Source organism: Hevea brasiliensis, chromosome 8, assembly GCF_030052815.1.
Source record: "Hevea brasiliensis isolate MT/VB/25A 57/8 chromosome 8, ASM3005281v1, whole genome shotgun sequence".
NCBI lineage: Eukaryota > Viridiplantae > Streptophyta > Magnoliopsida > Malpighiales > Euphorbiaceae > Hevea > Hevea brasiliensis.
Genome location: NC_079500.1, coordinates 41,898,274 through 41,915,423, shown reverse-complemented (window position 1 = coordinate 41,915,423; position 17,150 = coordinate 41,898,274).

Here is a 17,150-nt window from a genome sequence, read left to right as displayed (position 1 = left end):
AACCAATCTATGTATGGATGGAAGATACGGTTCATAAGGTCCATAAATGTTGCTGGTGCATTTGTTAACCCAAATGGCATCACTAAAAATTCATAATGCCCATACCGGGTTCTGAATGCAGTTTTTGACACATCTGCATCCTTTACCCTCAACTGATGATACCCTAATCTGAGATCAATTTTTGAAAATACACCGGCTCCCTTCAACTGATCAAACAGATCATCAATTCTGGGCAATGGATATTTATTCTTTACAGTTACCTTGTTCAACTACTGGTAATCAATACACAATCTCAAAGTTCCATCCTTCTTCTTCACAAACAGCACCGGAGCTCCCCATGGTGACAAACTGGGGCGTATGAACCCCTTATCGAGTAACTCCTATAGCTGAATTTTCAACTCTTTCAATTCAGTGGGTGCCATCCTATAAGGGGCAATAGAAATTGGTTCTGTACTCGGCATTACCTCAATAGCAAACTCGACTTCCCTTTCTGGTGGTAAACCAGGCAACTCTTCAGAAAATACATCTGGGAAGTCTCTTACTATGGGTATATCACACAGGCTTGGCTTAGCCTGTCGAGTATCAACCACGTGTGCTAGGTAAGCTTCACAGCCTTTTCTCATCAATCTTCTTGCAACTGTGGCTGAGATAACATTGGGCAGGAAATCTGTCCTTTCACCCACAACAATAATCTCATTACCCTCAGAAGTTTTCAAAGAAATCCTCTTCAATTTGTGATCAACTATTACCTGATGATGTGACAACCAGTCTATTCCCAAAATCACATGAAACTCGTGGAAGGGCAATTCAATTAGGTCTATCGAGAATTCATACCCCTGAATCCTCAACGGGCAACCATTATACACCTTATTCACTACCACACTATGGCCTAGTGGATTTGTGACCAGAATGTCTTGATCACTATCCTCTACTGGAACTCCCCTCTCTACGGGTAGTTAGATGCAGATATATGAATGAGTGAATCCTGGATCCACCAATGCATGCACAAAAGTGTTGTAGAGGGAGAACGTACCCCTGATGACATCCGCGGCATCTTGCTCCTCCTGAGCTCTAATGGCATAGGCCCTGGCAGGTACTCTAGTCTCTGGCCTCTCAGCTGACTCGGATGCATACCTCAGTGATAGACCAGCTGCCTCAGATTTACTAGGTTTCCTACCCCTTTGTGGTGCAGGAGCAGGTCGATTGGCTTGTGTTGGAGCAACTGTTGTAGTCCTCTTCGGACAATTCTTGATATGATGTTCTGTAGATCCACATCGTAAGCATGCACCAGTCACTCGCTAACAGTCCCCCTTGTGACACCCCTTACCCGTCTACAGTGTAGCCAATCAAGATATACCACGCAGTGTACCGGAACACCCAATTTTAATTCAATCATTTTTATTCTTTCTAATTCTTTTTTTATAGTTATGGAGTACAATTTGTGAAATATAATTCATTTCAGTCATTTATTGAAATCATAAATTTATTTGAGGTTCCCTAAATTTTATAGAAAATCTAGCAGAGTACAGGCTAAAAATGGAGAAAAACAGTTCTTCGAAACCTGTGAAAAACACTTCCAAAATTTTCAACCAATCCCAAACTCCATTTCATCATCAAAATCTCAATATTTTTCAACAACATTTCCATTTCTCAATCATTCATCTCTCATGGTATTCAAATACAAGCAATAAATAAATACTCAATTTTCCATTCATAAACACAATTTCCACTATTTACATTAATATCAAAATACATTACAAAAGTCTCAATTACACATGAGAAAATAAAAGTTAGTTACAAAATACCAAAATGAAACCTAGTGTCCTACCAATGCACTGAAGATGGTGAGGTGACACGGAACCATGCAGAGCTGCAGGAGGTCTCACCCAGTCTGTGGTCTACTCGGCTCTCAGTCAGTATCTCCAGAACCTACTTGTGGCAAAAGCAACGCGCTAAGCAATAATGCTTAGTGGTGCCAATAATAAAATAAAAAGAAAAAACAGGAAGTAAATATGCAGTGCATGTTTTGATGTCTTATGCAGACAATTTTTTTTTATCATTATTGGTAATCTTATTTATTAAGTACTTGTTCTATTCATTATTTCATTAAATTTGTTCACTTTCATTTTTGGGTGCCCAAGTAACCTAAACTGGATGACTGGACTGGATAAACAGGTAAACTGGCACTGGGTATCTAGTACCTCGGGCCGTCACACCATCGGTCACATATGCATCTCCCAGTGTGCAACAGTATAGCTAATAAGCTTTAATAACAATAGGCACAAGGCCAAATATGAACACAATGTCAGAGTGGCTAAAAGCCATGAAATCACATAATGGCATAATGCCATGTGCAATACTGCTAACTGAACCCTATTGTCATGCCAAGCTATCCAAACCAATCTTGTTAGGTATACTAGGGCATTTCACACTTTTAAGTTTCACAATTTTTGGAATTTAAGTTTAAGTGTTACTATTCCATTCATTGGTCAACAAAAATGTTGACTTTTACATAGGCAATAGGTACATTAGTTTTAATATCATCAACATACCACATTTTGCATTCAAAATTTGTTGGTATTGGTTGCCAATACCATTTCTAAGCTTAATGTTAGTTAGGCAGAATTTTCACTTTTTATGCCTTGTATTTACTATTCCATTAGTCAATTTTTCAGTGGGAATTTGGAAAACTGATCAACATGAAAGTTGTTCCTTATTTTGTCTAGTTGCATTTCCTCTTTTGAATCACTCCATTTGGAGTTTTGTAGCTCAAGTTATGGTCCAAAAACCACAACTGGCTAGATTGAAATTCATCCGAATTTACGGGTGACTCATATCTCTGATTGTAATGAATAGTGATGCAACTCACTTTTTGAATATGTTCTGATCATAATTTGGGTTAGGTTTCTTCAAGATAGTTGTTGGTCTATATCTCAGCTTGTTGCTGGTAAAATTTCAGGTCAATTGGACCTTTCTACACTGATTTATGGTAAATGACCAAACACTGTTCATTTGGTCATTTTGCCCAGGTAGATTGTAGGTCACCCAGATTAGGGCAAACTTTTCGTCCACTTGGTTTGGTTTTATGGGCATGGTTTCTTTTATATGTCTAGTTTTATGCCCAATTGGCCTTGCACCAATTGAAGCTCTGCAATTCAAGTTATTGCTGCCCAAACCTGCTGGACTCATGCCCAGCCCTGCAGGTCACCAAGGGCAGCTTGCCTAACCTCAATTCCATTGTCCTAAATCACTTCAATTCCTCCTCACATATAGTCAAATGGTCACTAATTGACCATTACAATTTTCATATACCATTATATGAGCAAAACCTAATTTTGTTCAAGTCTTCAAGTTTTCTAGTTCCATACATATATTTCACTTGTACTTAAATGTTTAAACACTCATCTCATGTCCAGGCAGCTCACATACCATTTTGTTTCAAGGAAATTGATGAAACCCTTAATATCCCTAAGCTGTAGAAATTGTATAGATAAATACACATAAATTATATTATTTTTTATGACAATTTCCACTTGACTCATGGCCTTAAACATGAATTAAGCAAGAAAAGGAGGAGATTGGACACTAACCTTTAATGGAGTAAATTTTCAAGCTTGCAAAAGCTCTTCTTTGTCACTTCTTTTTGCTGCCTTAACCTTGCCCAAGGTGCAAAGACAATTTTTTATGAAAGGTTTAAGAGGTTTTACGAGGAAAATTGAAGTGAATCAAAGCTTAAAGAAAGAAAAAGCTATGGAGGAAGAGAGAAGAGTTCAGCAACAAGAGAGGAGGAAGAGAAATCAGATTGTTTCTTCCATTTTCTGCCCCATTTATTCATTTTAAATGGGTTATAGCCATGTGTCACCATGTAATTGGGTGAAGGCACACTAATGACATCATGTGATGTCATAAATTCCCATTTAATTCATTTTTTTTCTTTTATTTTATACTCATTTTCAATTCAATTTTTACTAATATTTATTCATATTTTATTTCATAATAATTATTTACTTAACTGAACAAGTCGGCCAAAAATCATCTCTAAAGACGTAATGACCAAAATGCCCTCCGTTTGGCTTATTGAGCCAAAATTGTCTATACCGATTGAAATTTTTTTCTAAGAATTTCCTTGGCATTCTAATGCCATAAGAACCTCAATGACCCTTCTCTGGAGTCCCAAAAATTATTTTATAATTTTTTCCCTGGGTCTAGGGCTCCTAGTTGCGAGAACCGTAACTTCTCACTAGGTTACCCATCGTTAGGGCACCGGCTCATTTAACTTGGTTGTATTTTATTTCTAAAATTTTTCCTAAATTTTTTTTATTAATATTTGAGTTAATTTTGGTTCCTCACTTTAGTTTAAATATTTTTCTAGATGTTCTAGTTGTTCGGACGGACACTGGTCACCAGAACAGTATAATGTACGGAGTTGCTACAGGGAGGGTGTTACAACTCTTCCCCTCTAATTTAAATTTCGTCCTCGAAATTTACCTGATGCAAAAAGTTGAGGGAACTGTTGCCTCATCGTCTCTTCACTTTCCCAAGTTGCCTCCTCAGTGTTGTGGTGCCTCCAAAGCACTTTCACCAGTGGAATCTGCTTATTCCTCAACCCTTTCACTTCCCGAGCCAGGATCCGTATGGGTTCTTTTTCATATGTCAAATCCAATTGTACTTCAATTTCTTCCATGGAGATGATATGTGAAGGATCTGAGCGGTATCTTCTTAGCATAGATACGTGGAACACATTGTGAATCTTGTCCAGTTCTGGTGGTAAATCTAGCCTGTAGGCCACTGGACCCACACGTTCAATGACTTCATATGGGCCAATGAACCTAGGGCTTAACTTACCTTTTCTTTCAAACCTTAGTACCTTCTTCCACGATGACACCTTGAGGAACACTTTATCGCCAACCGCATACTCTATTTCTTTTCTCTTCAGGTAGGCATAGGATTTTTGTCTGTCTGAGGCAACCGTCAGATTGGCTTTGATTAGCTTTACCTTCTCCTCAGTCTGTTTCACCAGGTCTGGCCCTACCAGTTTATCTTCGCCCAATTCAGTCCAGCACACTGGAGTTCTACATTTCCTCCAATACAGTGCTTCATACGGGGCCATTTGGATGCTAGCTTGATAGTTATTGTTGTATGAAAATTCTGCCAGTGGGAGGTATCTATCCCAACTTCCCTCAAACTCAATGACACAACTCCTCAGCATATCCTCAAGGACCTGACATATATTTCATGTTATTATTATCATTTCAGTTCAATAGTTTTATTAGTTCAATTGGTTTCAATTGTTTACCTGGATTACTCTTTCTAATTGCCAATCCGTCTAAGGATGGAAAGCTATGCTGAAGTGGATTTGTGTACCCAAGGATTCATGTAACTTCTTCCAAAATCTTGATGTAAACCTTGGGTCTTGATCAGATATGATGGAAAGTGGGATTCCATGCAGTCTAACTATCTCACTGATATACAACTCTGCTAACTTCTCTAGTGAGTAGTCAGCCCTAACTAGCAGAAAGTGTGCTGACTTCGTCAATCTATCTATTATCACCCATGCTGCATCATGCTTCTTTTGGGTGAGAGGTAGACCACTTACAAAATCCATAGTGACCCGATCCCATTTCCATTCAGGTATATGTATAGGCTGTAGCAATCCCAATGGAACTTGATGTTCTGCTTTGACTTGCTGACATGTCAAGCATTTAGTCACATAGTCAGCTATGTCCTTCTTCATACCAGGCCACCAATACTGAAGCTTCAGATCATGATACATTTTTGTACTTCCCGGGTGCATAGCATAAACACTGGTGTGTGCCTCTTTCAGAATACTGGCTTTCAATTCCCCATCATCTAGTTCACATACTCGTCCTTTGTAGTACAGACACCCATCTGCTTTCATCTCATAGTCAGTTGCTTTCCCTTCTGAGATTTTACTCACAGTAGTCATTAATTTCTCATCAACCTATTGCCCATCTAAAATCTGCTGCAGCAGGTTTGGTCTCACTTGCAACTCAGCCAAAATAGCTCCATCTCTAGCCAAGGATAGACGGGCATTCAATGATCACAAAGCTGTGATGGATTTTCTGCTCAAAGCATCTGCAACTACATTTGCCTTCCCAGGATGGTAGTCAGTTACACAATCATAGTCCTTCAGGAACTCAATCCATCGCCTCTATCTAAGGTTGAGCTCCTTCTAGGTTGGCAAGTATTTCAGACTCTTGTGGTCTGTGTAAATGTAGCACTTTTCACCATACAAGTAGTGTCTCCATATCTTCAGTGCGAAGATAATTGTTGCAAGTTCCAAATCATGGGTAGGGTAATTCTATTCATGTGGCCTTAGCTGCCTGGAAGCATAAGCTACCACCTTCCCCTCTTGCATCAATACACACCCTAACCCATTATGAGAGGCATCACTGTAGATCACAAAGTCCTTTCCTGACACTAGCAGTGTTAATACTGGTGCCTCTGTCATCATAGCCTTTAACTTCTCAAAACTAGCCTGACACTTGTCATTCCAGTCAAATTTGACATTCTTGTGTAACAACTTGGTCATTGGAGCAGCTATTAACGAAAATCCCTTCACAAATCTTCTGTAATACCCAGCTAGCCCAAAGAAGCTTCTGACCTTAGTTGTATGGAGAGGCTTCCATTCCATCACTGCTTCTATTTTCTTGGGATCCACCCTAATCCCATCAGCTGACACTATGTGTCTAAGGAATGCAATCTCATTCAACCAGAAGTCACACTTGGGCAACTTAGCATACAACTTCTTTTCTCTCAGGGTTTGCAGAACAATCCTCAAATGCTCATCATGTTCTTCACTGGTCTTGGAATACACCAAAATATCATCAATAAATACCACTATGAACTGATCTAGGTATGGATGGAAGATACGGTTCATAAGGTCCATGAATGCTGTTGGTGCATTTGTTAGGCCAAAGGGCATCACCAAAAACTCATAATGCCCATATCGAGTCCTGAATGTAGTCTTTGGCACATCTGCATCTTTCACCCTCAACTGATGATACCCTAATCTGAGATCAATTTTGGAAAATACTCCTGCTCCCTTCAATTGATCAAACAGATCATCAATTCTAGGTAATGGATACTTATTCTTCATAGTCACTTTATTCAACTGCCGATAATCAATGCATAACCTCAAAGTCCCATCCTTCTTTTTCACAAACAGCACTGGAGCTCCCCATGGTGACACATTGGGGTGTATGAACCCCTTATCCAGCAACTCCTGTAACTGGATTTTCAATTCCTTCAATTATATGGGCGCCATCCTATAAGGAGCAACAGAGATTGGTGCTGTACCCGGCAGTATCTCAATAGCAAATTCAACTTCTCTTTCTGGTGGCAAACTAGGCAATTCTTCAGGGAACACATCTGGGAAGTCTTTTACTGTGGGTATGTCACATAGATCTGGCTTTGCCTGCCTAGTATCCACCACATGTGCTAGGTAGGCTTCACAGCCTTTTCTCATCAGTTTTCTTGCAACTATGGCTGAGATGACATTGGATAAGAAATCTGTCCTTTCCCCCACAACTGTAATCCCATTACCCTCAGGAGTTTTCAAAGAAATTCTCTTCAATTTACAATCAACTATTGCCTGATGACGTGATAACCAGTCCATTCCCAAAATCACGTCAAACTCATGGAAAGACAACTCAATCAGGTCTGCCAAGAATTCATACCCCTGAATCCTTAATGGGCAACCTTTGTACACTTTGTTCACCACTACACTGTGGCCTAATGGATTAGTGACTAGAATGTCTTGGTCATTCTCTCCTACTAATATCCCCCTCTTTATGGGTAGGTTGATGCAGATGTATGAATGAGTGGATCCTGGATCCACCAATGCATGCACAGATGTATTGTAGAGGGAGAACGTACCCCTGATGATGTTTGGGGCATCTTGCTCCTCCTGAGCTCTCATGGCATAGGCTCTGGCAGGTGGTCTGCCCTCAGGCCTCTCTGCTGGCTCAGATGCAGGCCTCTGTGATGGTCCCACTGCTTCAGATTTGCCAGATTTCCTACCCCTTTGTGGTGTAGGAGCAGGTCTGTCTACTTGTGTTGGAGCAGCTATAATAGTTCTACGTGGACAGTTCCTCAACTGATGCTCTGTCGACCCACACCTTAAGCAGGCACCAGTCACTCTCCAACACTCCCCCTTATGCCGCTTCAGACAATGTGGACATGCAGAAGATGCTGGGGCTGGTCCCCTGAACCCCGTCCTTGGAGAGTTGCCCACTAATGGTGTGGACTGACCTCTCCTACGGGTGAACTGTGGCCTGGGCCCTTGGGTCTGACCCTGACTTTGTGGTTGACCTGAACTCAGTGTAGGTGGACCTTTGAACTTCTTTCTAGGTGCAGGAGATGAACTAGACTGACCTGAGCCTCTCTTCTGCTGTCTCTCCCTTCTAGTCTGCTCACTTATTCTTACTTTTTCAACTTTTATTGCAGCTTCCACTAACTTGGTAAAGTCTGTGATTCCCAAGGTAGTGATCATGATCTTTATATTGTCATTTAATCCCTCTTTAAATCTCCTACACCTTTCAGCTTCATTAGGGACTATCTCCCTTCCGTAGTGGCTCAATCTGACAAATTCCTTTTCATACTCGGCAACTGTCAACTGTCTCTGCCTCAGGTTAATGAATTCCCTTCTTCTCTCTTCCAAGTATACACTACCCACATATTTCTTCTTGAATTATGAGAGGAAGAAGTCCCAAGTTATTACTTCTAGTTGCACTTCACTAGACACCGTATCCCACCATTCATATGCATCATCTTGCAACAGAGATATGGTAGCTTCTAGGTTTTGCTCTGGAGTGTGGTGGAGTTGTTTTAAAACTCTGCCTGTTCTGTTCAACCAATTTTCGGCTGTAACAAAATCATCTTCTCTCTTGCCAAAGAAGTCCACTGCTCTAAATTTTCTTAATCTTTCCAGGTGTGATTTCGGTTGTGGAGGTGGTGGCGGTGGTGGCATTACCCCAGCCATTTGTTTGAAGAATTCGGCCATTTGCTAGAACACGACCTGTGGAGGCTGAGCAGGCTCTGATGGAGCTGGCGGAGTAGGTTCTCCCCTACCCTTAGTCTTAGCTGGTGCAGGTGGAGCATGACTTTCCACTTCCTCCTCAACTGCCCTCTGAGATGTGGGGTCCATATCTTATTCAAAATAACAAAGAGAAACAGATCTGCATTAGTGTCACCTCGACTCATACAAATGCAATGCATGGTGTGGACTCAATCTAGGCCTAGAAATGCCTAAATCGTGCTCTGATACCACTAAATGTGACACCCCTTACCCGTCTACAGTGTAGCCGAACAAGATATGCCATGCAGTGTACCGGAACACCTTATTTTAATTCAATCATTTTTATTCTTTTTAATTTATCTTTTTTTTTTCATAGTTATGGAGTACAATTTGTGAAATATAATTCATTTCAGTCATTTATTGAATTCATAAATTTATTTGAGGTTCCGTAAATTTTATAGAAAATCCGGCAGAGTACCGGCTAAAAATGGAGAAAAAAGTTCTTCGGAACCTGTGAAAAACACATCCAAAATTTTCAACCAATCCCAAACTCCATTTCATCATCAAAATCTTAATAATTTTCAACAACATTTCCATTTCTCAATCATTCATTTCTCATGGTATTCATATACAAGCAATAAATAAATACCCAATTTTCCATTCATAAACACAATTTCCACTATTTACATTAACATCAAAATACATTACATAAGTCTCAATTACACATGAGAAAATAAAAGTTAGTTACAAAATACCAAAATGAAACCTAGTGTCCTACCAATGCACTGAAGATGGTGAGGTGACACGAACACTATGCAGAGCTGCAGGAGGTCTCACCTAGTCTGTGGTCTACTAGGTTCTCGGTCAGTATCTCCAGAACCTACGCGTGGCAAAAGCAACGCGCTAAGCAATAATGCTTAGTGGTGCCAATAATAAAATAAAAAGAAAAAACAGGAAGTAAATATGCAGTGCATGTTTTGATGTCTTATGCAGACAATTTTTTTTTTTATCGTTATTGGTAATCTTATTTATTATGTATTTGTTCTATTCATTATTTCATTAAATTTGTTCACTTTCATTTTTGGGTGCCTAAGTAACCTAAACTGGATGACTGGACTGGATAAGCGGGTAAACTAGCACTGGGTATCTAGTACCTCGGGCCGTCACACCATCGATCACATATGCATCTCCCGGTGTGCAACAGAACAGCTAATAAGCTGTAATAACAATAGGCACAAGGCCAAATATCAACACAATAACAGAATGGCTAAAAGCCATGAAATCACATAATGGCATAATGCCATGTGCAGTACTGCTAACTGAACCCTATTGTCCTACCATGCTATCCAAACCAATCTTATTAGGTATACTAGGGCATTTCACACTTTTAAGTTTCACAATTTTTGGAATTTAAGTTTTAGTGTTACTATTCTATTCATTGGTCAACAAAAATGCTGATTTTTACATAGGCAATAGGTACATTGGTTTAATATCATCAACATGCCACATTTTTCATTCAAAATTTGTTGGTATTGGTTGCCAATACCATTTCTAAGCTTAATGTTAGTTGGGCAGAATTTTTAATTTTTATGCCTTGTTTTTACTGTTCCATTAGTTAACTTTTTAGTGGGAATTTGGCAAACTGATCAACATGAAAGTTGTTCCTTATTTTGTCTAGTTGCATTTCCTTTTTTGAATCACTCCATTTGGAGTTTTGTAGCTCAAGTTATGATCTAAAAACCACAACTGGCCGGATTGAAATTCTGTCCAGAATTTCTGGACTTACCATATCTATAGTGCAATGAACAGTGACTGCAACTCACCTTTTGAATATGTTCTGGTCATAATTTGGGTTAGGTTTCCTCATGAAAGTTGTTGGTCTATATCTCAGCTTGTTGCTGGTAAAATTTCAGGTCAATTGGACCTTTCTACACTGATTTATGGCCAAATGACCAAACACTGTTCATTTGGTCATTTTGCCCAGGTGGACTACAGGTCACCCGGATTAGGGCAAGCTTTTAATGCACTTGGTTTGGTTTTATGGGCATGGTTTCTCACCAAAGTTGTGCCATTATGTGTCTCGTTTCATTTCCAATTGGTCTTGCACCAATTGAAGCTCTACAATTCAAGTTATTGCTGCCCAAACCTGCTGGACTCATGCCCAGCCCTGTAGGTCACCAAAGGCAGCTTGCCTAACCTCAATTCCATTGTCCTAAATCACTTCAATTCCTCCTCACATATAGTCAAATGGTCACTAATTGACCATTACAATTTTCATATACCATTATATGAGAAAAACCTAATTTTGTTCAAGTCTTCAAGTTTTCTAGTTCCATTCACATATTTCACCTGCACTTAAATGTTTAAACACTCATCTCATGTCAAGGCAGCTCACATACCATTTTGTTTCAAGGAAATTGATGAAACCCTTAACATCCCTAAGCTGCAAAAATTGTATAGATAAATACACATAAATTATATTATGTTTTTATGACAATTTCCACTTGACTCATGGCCTTAAACATGAATTAAGCAAGAAAAGGAGGAGATTGGACACTAACCTTTAATGGAGTAAATTTTCAAGCTTGCAAAAGCTCTTCTTTGTCACTTCTTTTTGCTGCCTTAACCTTGCCCAAGGTGCAAAGACAATTTTTTATGAAAGGTTTAAGAGGTTTTATGAGGGAAATTGAAGGGAATCAAAGCTTAAAGAAAGAAAAAGCTATGGAGGAAGAGAGAAATGTTCGGCAACAAGAGAGGAGGAAAAGAAATCAGATTGTTTCTTTCATTTTCTGCCCCATTTATTCATTTTAAATGGGTTATAGCCATGTGTCACCATGTAATTGGGTGAAGGCACACTAATGACATCATGTGATGTCATAAATTCCCATTTAATTCATTTTTTTTCTTTTCTTTTCTACTCATTTTCAATTCAATTTTTAGTAATATTTATTCACATTTTATGTCATAATAATTATTTACTTAACTGGACAGGTCGGCCAAAAATCATCTCTGAAGACGAAATGACCAAAATGCCCTTTGTTTGGCTTATTGAGCCAAAATTGTCTGTACTAATTGAAAATTTTTTCTAAGAATTTCCTTGGCATTCTAATGCCATAAGAACCTCAATAACCCTTCTCTAGAGTCCCAAAAATTATTTTATAATTTTTCCCCCTGGTCTAGGGCTCCTAGTTGCAAGAACCGTAACTTCTCACTAGGTTACCTATCGTTAGGGCACTGGCTCATTTAACTTGGTTGTCTTTTATTTCTAAAATTTTTCCTAAATTTTTTTTATTATTATTTGAGTTAATTATGGTTCCTCACTTTAGTTTAAATATTTTTCTGGATGTTCTAGCTATCCGGACCAACACTGGTCGCCGAAACAGTATAATGTACGAAGTTGCTACAAGGATGGTGTTACACCCCTTATGCCACTTCTGGCAGTATGGACAGGTAGAAGTTGCTGGGGCTAGTCCCCTGAACACCGTCCCTGGAGAGCTACCCACTGATGGTGTGGACTAACCTCTCGTAGGTGTGAACTATGGTCTGGGCCCCTGGGACTGACCCTGACCTTGTGGTTTTCCTAAACCCTAAGCAGGAGGACCCTTACTCTTCTTACTGGGAGTAGAAAATGAAATGGATTGACCTGGACCCCTCTTATACTGTCTTTCCCTTCTAGTTTGCTCATTTATTCGGACCCTTTCTACTTTTGATGCAGCATCTACTAATTTAGCAAAATCTGTGATCTCTAATGCTGTTATCATGACTTTGATATTGTTATTGAGCCCTTCTTCAAACCTTCTGCACCTCTCTGCCTCTGTATGGACTATCTCCCTCCCATATCGGCTTAGTCTGACAAACTCACGCTCATACTCTACCATTGATAATTATCTTTGTCTCAGACTGATAAATTCTCTTCTTCGCTCTTCTAAATACACTTTGCTAACATATTTCTTCCTGAACTCTGTGAGGAAGAATTCCCAGGTGATCTGTTCCGGTTGCACCTTACTGGTTATTATGTCCCACCACTGATATGCATCATCTTGAAGTAGGGACACAGCACCCTCCAAGTTCTACTCGGGGGTGCAATTAAGCTACTTCAGCACTCTGATTGTTTTATCCAACCAGTTTTCTGCTGTTATGGGATCATCCTCCCTCTTCCCAAAGAAATCCACAGCCCCATGTTTTCGCAGTTTCTCTAGATGGGACTTCTGTGGTGCTGGTGGAGGTTGTGGCTGTGATTGTGGTGGTGGAATTGCTCCCATCATTTGCCGGTAGAATTTGGTCATTTGCTGGAATAGTTCAAAACTGAGGTTGGGCAGATACCTCAGCTACTGGTGGAGCAGATTCTCCCCTGCCCCCAGATTCAGCCCTTAGTGGAGCATGACTCTCCACCTCTTCATCAACTGCTTTTTGAGAAGCAGAATCCATATCCTATTCAAAATAAGAAAACAAACAGATCTGCATCAGTGTCGCCTCAACACTTACAAATGCAATGCAATGGTATGCACTCAATCTAGGCCCAGAAACCCCTAAAACGATGCTCTGATACCACTAAATGTGACACCCCTTACCCATCTATAGTGTAGCTGAGCAAGATATGCCACACAGTGTAACGGAGCACCAAATCATATTTCAATTCAATTTACCCTTTTTACTTATTTATTTATAATTTTTTATTAATCTAAATTTTTTCGCAAATTTTATAGAAAATCCAGCAGAGTGCAGGCTGTAAATTGGAAAAACAGTTCTTCAGAATCTGTTAAAAACACTTCCAATGAAATCATCACATCATTCTCAGTCAACCACCAATATATTCTCAGCAATTTCTCAATTGACTTCAGTATCTCAAAATTTAATTCAATTCATATTACAGTCAACTTAATAAGAAATGCTCACATTATTTATTACTGAACATAGTTCATAGATAATTACATCAAAAGCCAAATTACATGAATTTATAATATATATTACAGAAGTTTACAAAATACAAAATATCAAAATATTAAAAGTGGCCTAATGTCCTACCAAATGCACTGCAATGTGAGGTGACTCTGAATTCTGAGTGCAGATCTGGAGGCTCACCCTGTATGAGGCCTACTGGACTCCCCAGCTATGTTTCCAGTACCTGCGCGTGGAAAAAGCGATGCGCTAAGCAATTCTGCTTAGTGGTGACAATATAAAATAAAATAACTAAAATAAAGTAAATATGCAGAATGTATGTTTACATTTTTGGTAGACTAAATTTCTGATATTTATTACAGTATTATTCAATTAAGATTTGGTAAAATTTATTATCATTGCCCGAGTAACCCATACTAGTCGACCGGACTGGATAAACGGGCAAACTGGCACTGGGTACTAAGTACCGGAATACCCCATTTTATTTCAATCATTTTTATTCTTCCTAATTTATTTCTTTCATAGATATGAAATATAGTTCGTGAAATATCATTCATTTAAGTCATTTATTGAAAACATAAATTTATTTGAGGTTCCGTAAATTTTATGAAAAATACAGCAGAGTACCGGCTATAAATGGAGAAAACAGTTCTTCGAAACCTATGAAAAACACTTCCAAAATTTTCAATCAATCCCAAACTCCATTTCATCATCAAAATCTCAATATTTTTCAACAACATTTCCATTTCTCAATCATTCATTTCTCATAGTATTCATATACAAGCAATAAATAAATACTCAATTTTCCATTCATAACACAATTTCCACTATTTACATTAACATCATAATACATTACATAAGTCTCAATTACACATGAGAAAATAAAAGTTAGTTACAAAATACCAAAATGAAACCTAGTGTCCTACCAATGCACTGAAGATGGTGAGGTGACACGGACACTATGCAGAGCTGCAGGAGGTCTCACCCAGTCTGCGGTCTACTGGGCTTTCGGTCAGTATCTCCAGAACCTACGCGTGGCAAAAGCAACGCGCTAAGCAATAATGCTTAGTGGTGCCAATAATAAAATAAAAAGAAATAACATGAAGTAAATATGCAGTGCATGTTTTGATGTCTTATGCAGACAATTTTTTTTCAATCATTATTAGTAATCTTATTTATTATGTACTTGTTCTATTCATTATTTCATTAAATTTGTTCACTTTCATTTTTGGGTGCCCAAGTAACCTATACTAGATGACTGGACTGGATAAGCGGGTAAACTGGCACTGGGTATCAAGTACCTCGGGCCGTCACACCATCGGTCACATATGTATCTCCCGGTGTGCAACAGAACAGCTAATAAGCTGTAATAACATTAGGCAGAAGGCCAAGTATCAACATAATGTTAGAATGGCTAAAAGCCATTAAATCACAGAATGACATAATGCCATGTGCAGTACTGCTAACTGAACCCTATTGGCTTGCCAAACTATACAAACCAATCTTGCTAGGTATACTAGGGCATTTCACACTTTTAAGTTGTATAATTCTTGAAATTTAAGTTTAGATGTTACTATTCATTTCATTAGACAACTAAAATGTTGACTTTTGCATAGACAATAGGTACATTGGTTCTAATACTCCCAACATACCACATTTTGCATTCTAAAATTGTTGGTATTTGTTGCTAATACCATTTATAAGCTTAGTGTTAGTTATTCAAAATTTTCAGATTTCAAGCCTCATATTTACTGTTCCATTGGTCATTTATACAGTAGGAATTTGGAAAAATTGTCTTCATGAAAGTTGTTCCTTATTTTGTCTAGTTACATTTCCTTTTTTGAATCACTCCATTTGGAGTTTTGTAGCTCAAGTTATGGCCTAAAAACCATAACTGGCTAGATTGGACAGAATCCAAAATTCTGGGCAAAACTGGTTCTGCCAGATTTGATAACCTAAGTTTGGTTGGCAATTTGACTAGGTTATGGTCAGAATTTGGATTTGTGTTCTTCATGAAAGTTTTATTTCTATGTCTCATATTTCTTCTGGTAAAATGTCAGGTCAATTGGACCTTTCTACACTGAGTTATGACCAAATGACTAAACACTATTTATTTGGTCATTTTGCCCAGGCAGAATGCAGGTCACCCGGATTAGGGCAATTTTTAAGCCAACTTGGTTTGGTTTTCTGGGCAGGGTTTCTTCACAAAAGTTGTGCCATTATGTGTCTAGTTTCATGTCCAATTAGCCTTGCACCAATTAAACCTCTACAACTCCATTTGTAGCTGCACAAATCTGCTGGACTCGTGCTCAGTCCTGCAGGTCAGCCAAGGCAGCTCACCCATACACAATTGCCAAGCCTCAACTCACTTCATTTTCTCATAATACACATTCAAATGGTCACTAATTGACCATTTAAACTTTCATTCACCAACACATGAGCAAACCCTAGGTTTCTCCCAAACCCTAACTCTATCATTTCAATTCTTCAATGGATCAATTCATACTCCCAATGATGTATATACAAGTTTAAAAGATTAATTGACACTAACCTTTGTTGGAGAGTTTCCCTAGTTTAGAAAACTTCTTGATTTTTCTTTCTTTTCACTGCCCAAAGCTTCCTCAAGGTGTGGGATGAATTTTTTGTGAAGACAACTAGGGCTTTGGGGTGAGATTTGGTGAGGTTGGGAGCTTGGGTGAGCTTTAATGGAGTTTTCCTTCCTCTCTCTCTCTCTCTCCACGTTTTTGGCTGCCCCAAAGGTTGAAGAAGCAACTGATTTTTCTTTCTTTTTTTCTACCCATTAAGTCATTTTAAATAAGTTAATGCCATGTGTCAAAGTTTGATTGGGTGGGAGGATTTTTAATGACATCATCATGATGTCATAATTCTAATTCTTTAATTTTCTTTCCTTTTCTTGTCTACAAAATTTCAATTTAATTTTTAGCAATATTTATTCATATTTTGTGTCATGATAATTATTTACTTGATTGGACAAGTCGGCCAAAAATCACCTCTGAAGAGGAAATGACCAAAATGCCCTCCGTTTGGCTTAACAGACTAAAATTGTCTATACTAATTGAAAAATTTTTTCTAATCATTTTCTTGGCATTCTAATGTCATAGGGATCTCAATGACCCTTCTCTGAAGTCCAAAAAATTTTTTTATGAATTTTCCCTTGGGTCTAGGGCTCCTAGTTGCGAGAACCACAGCT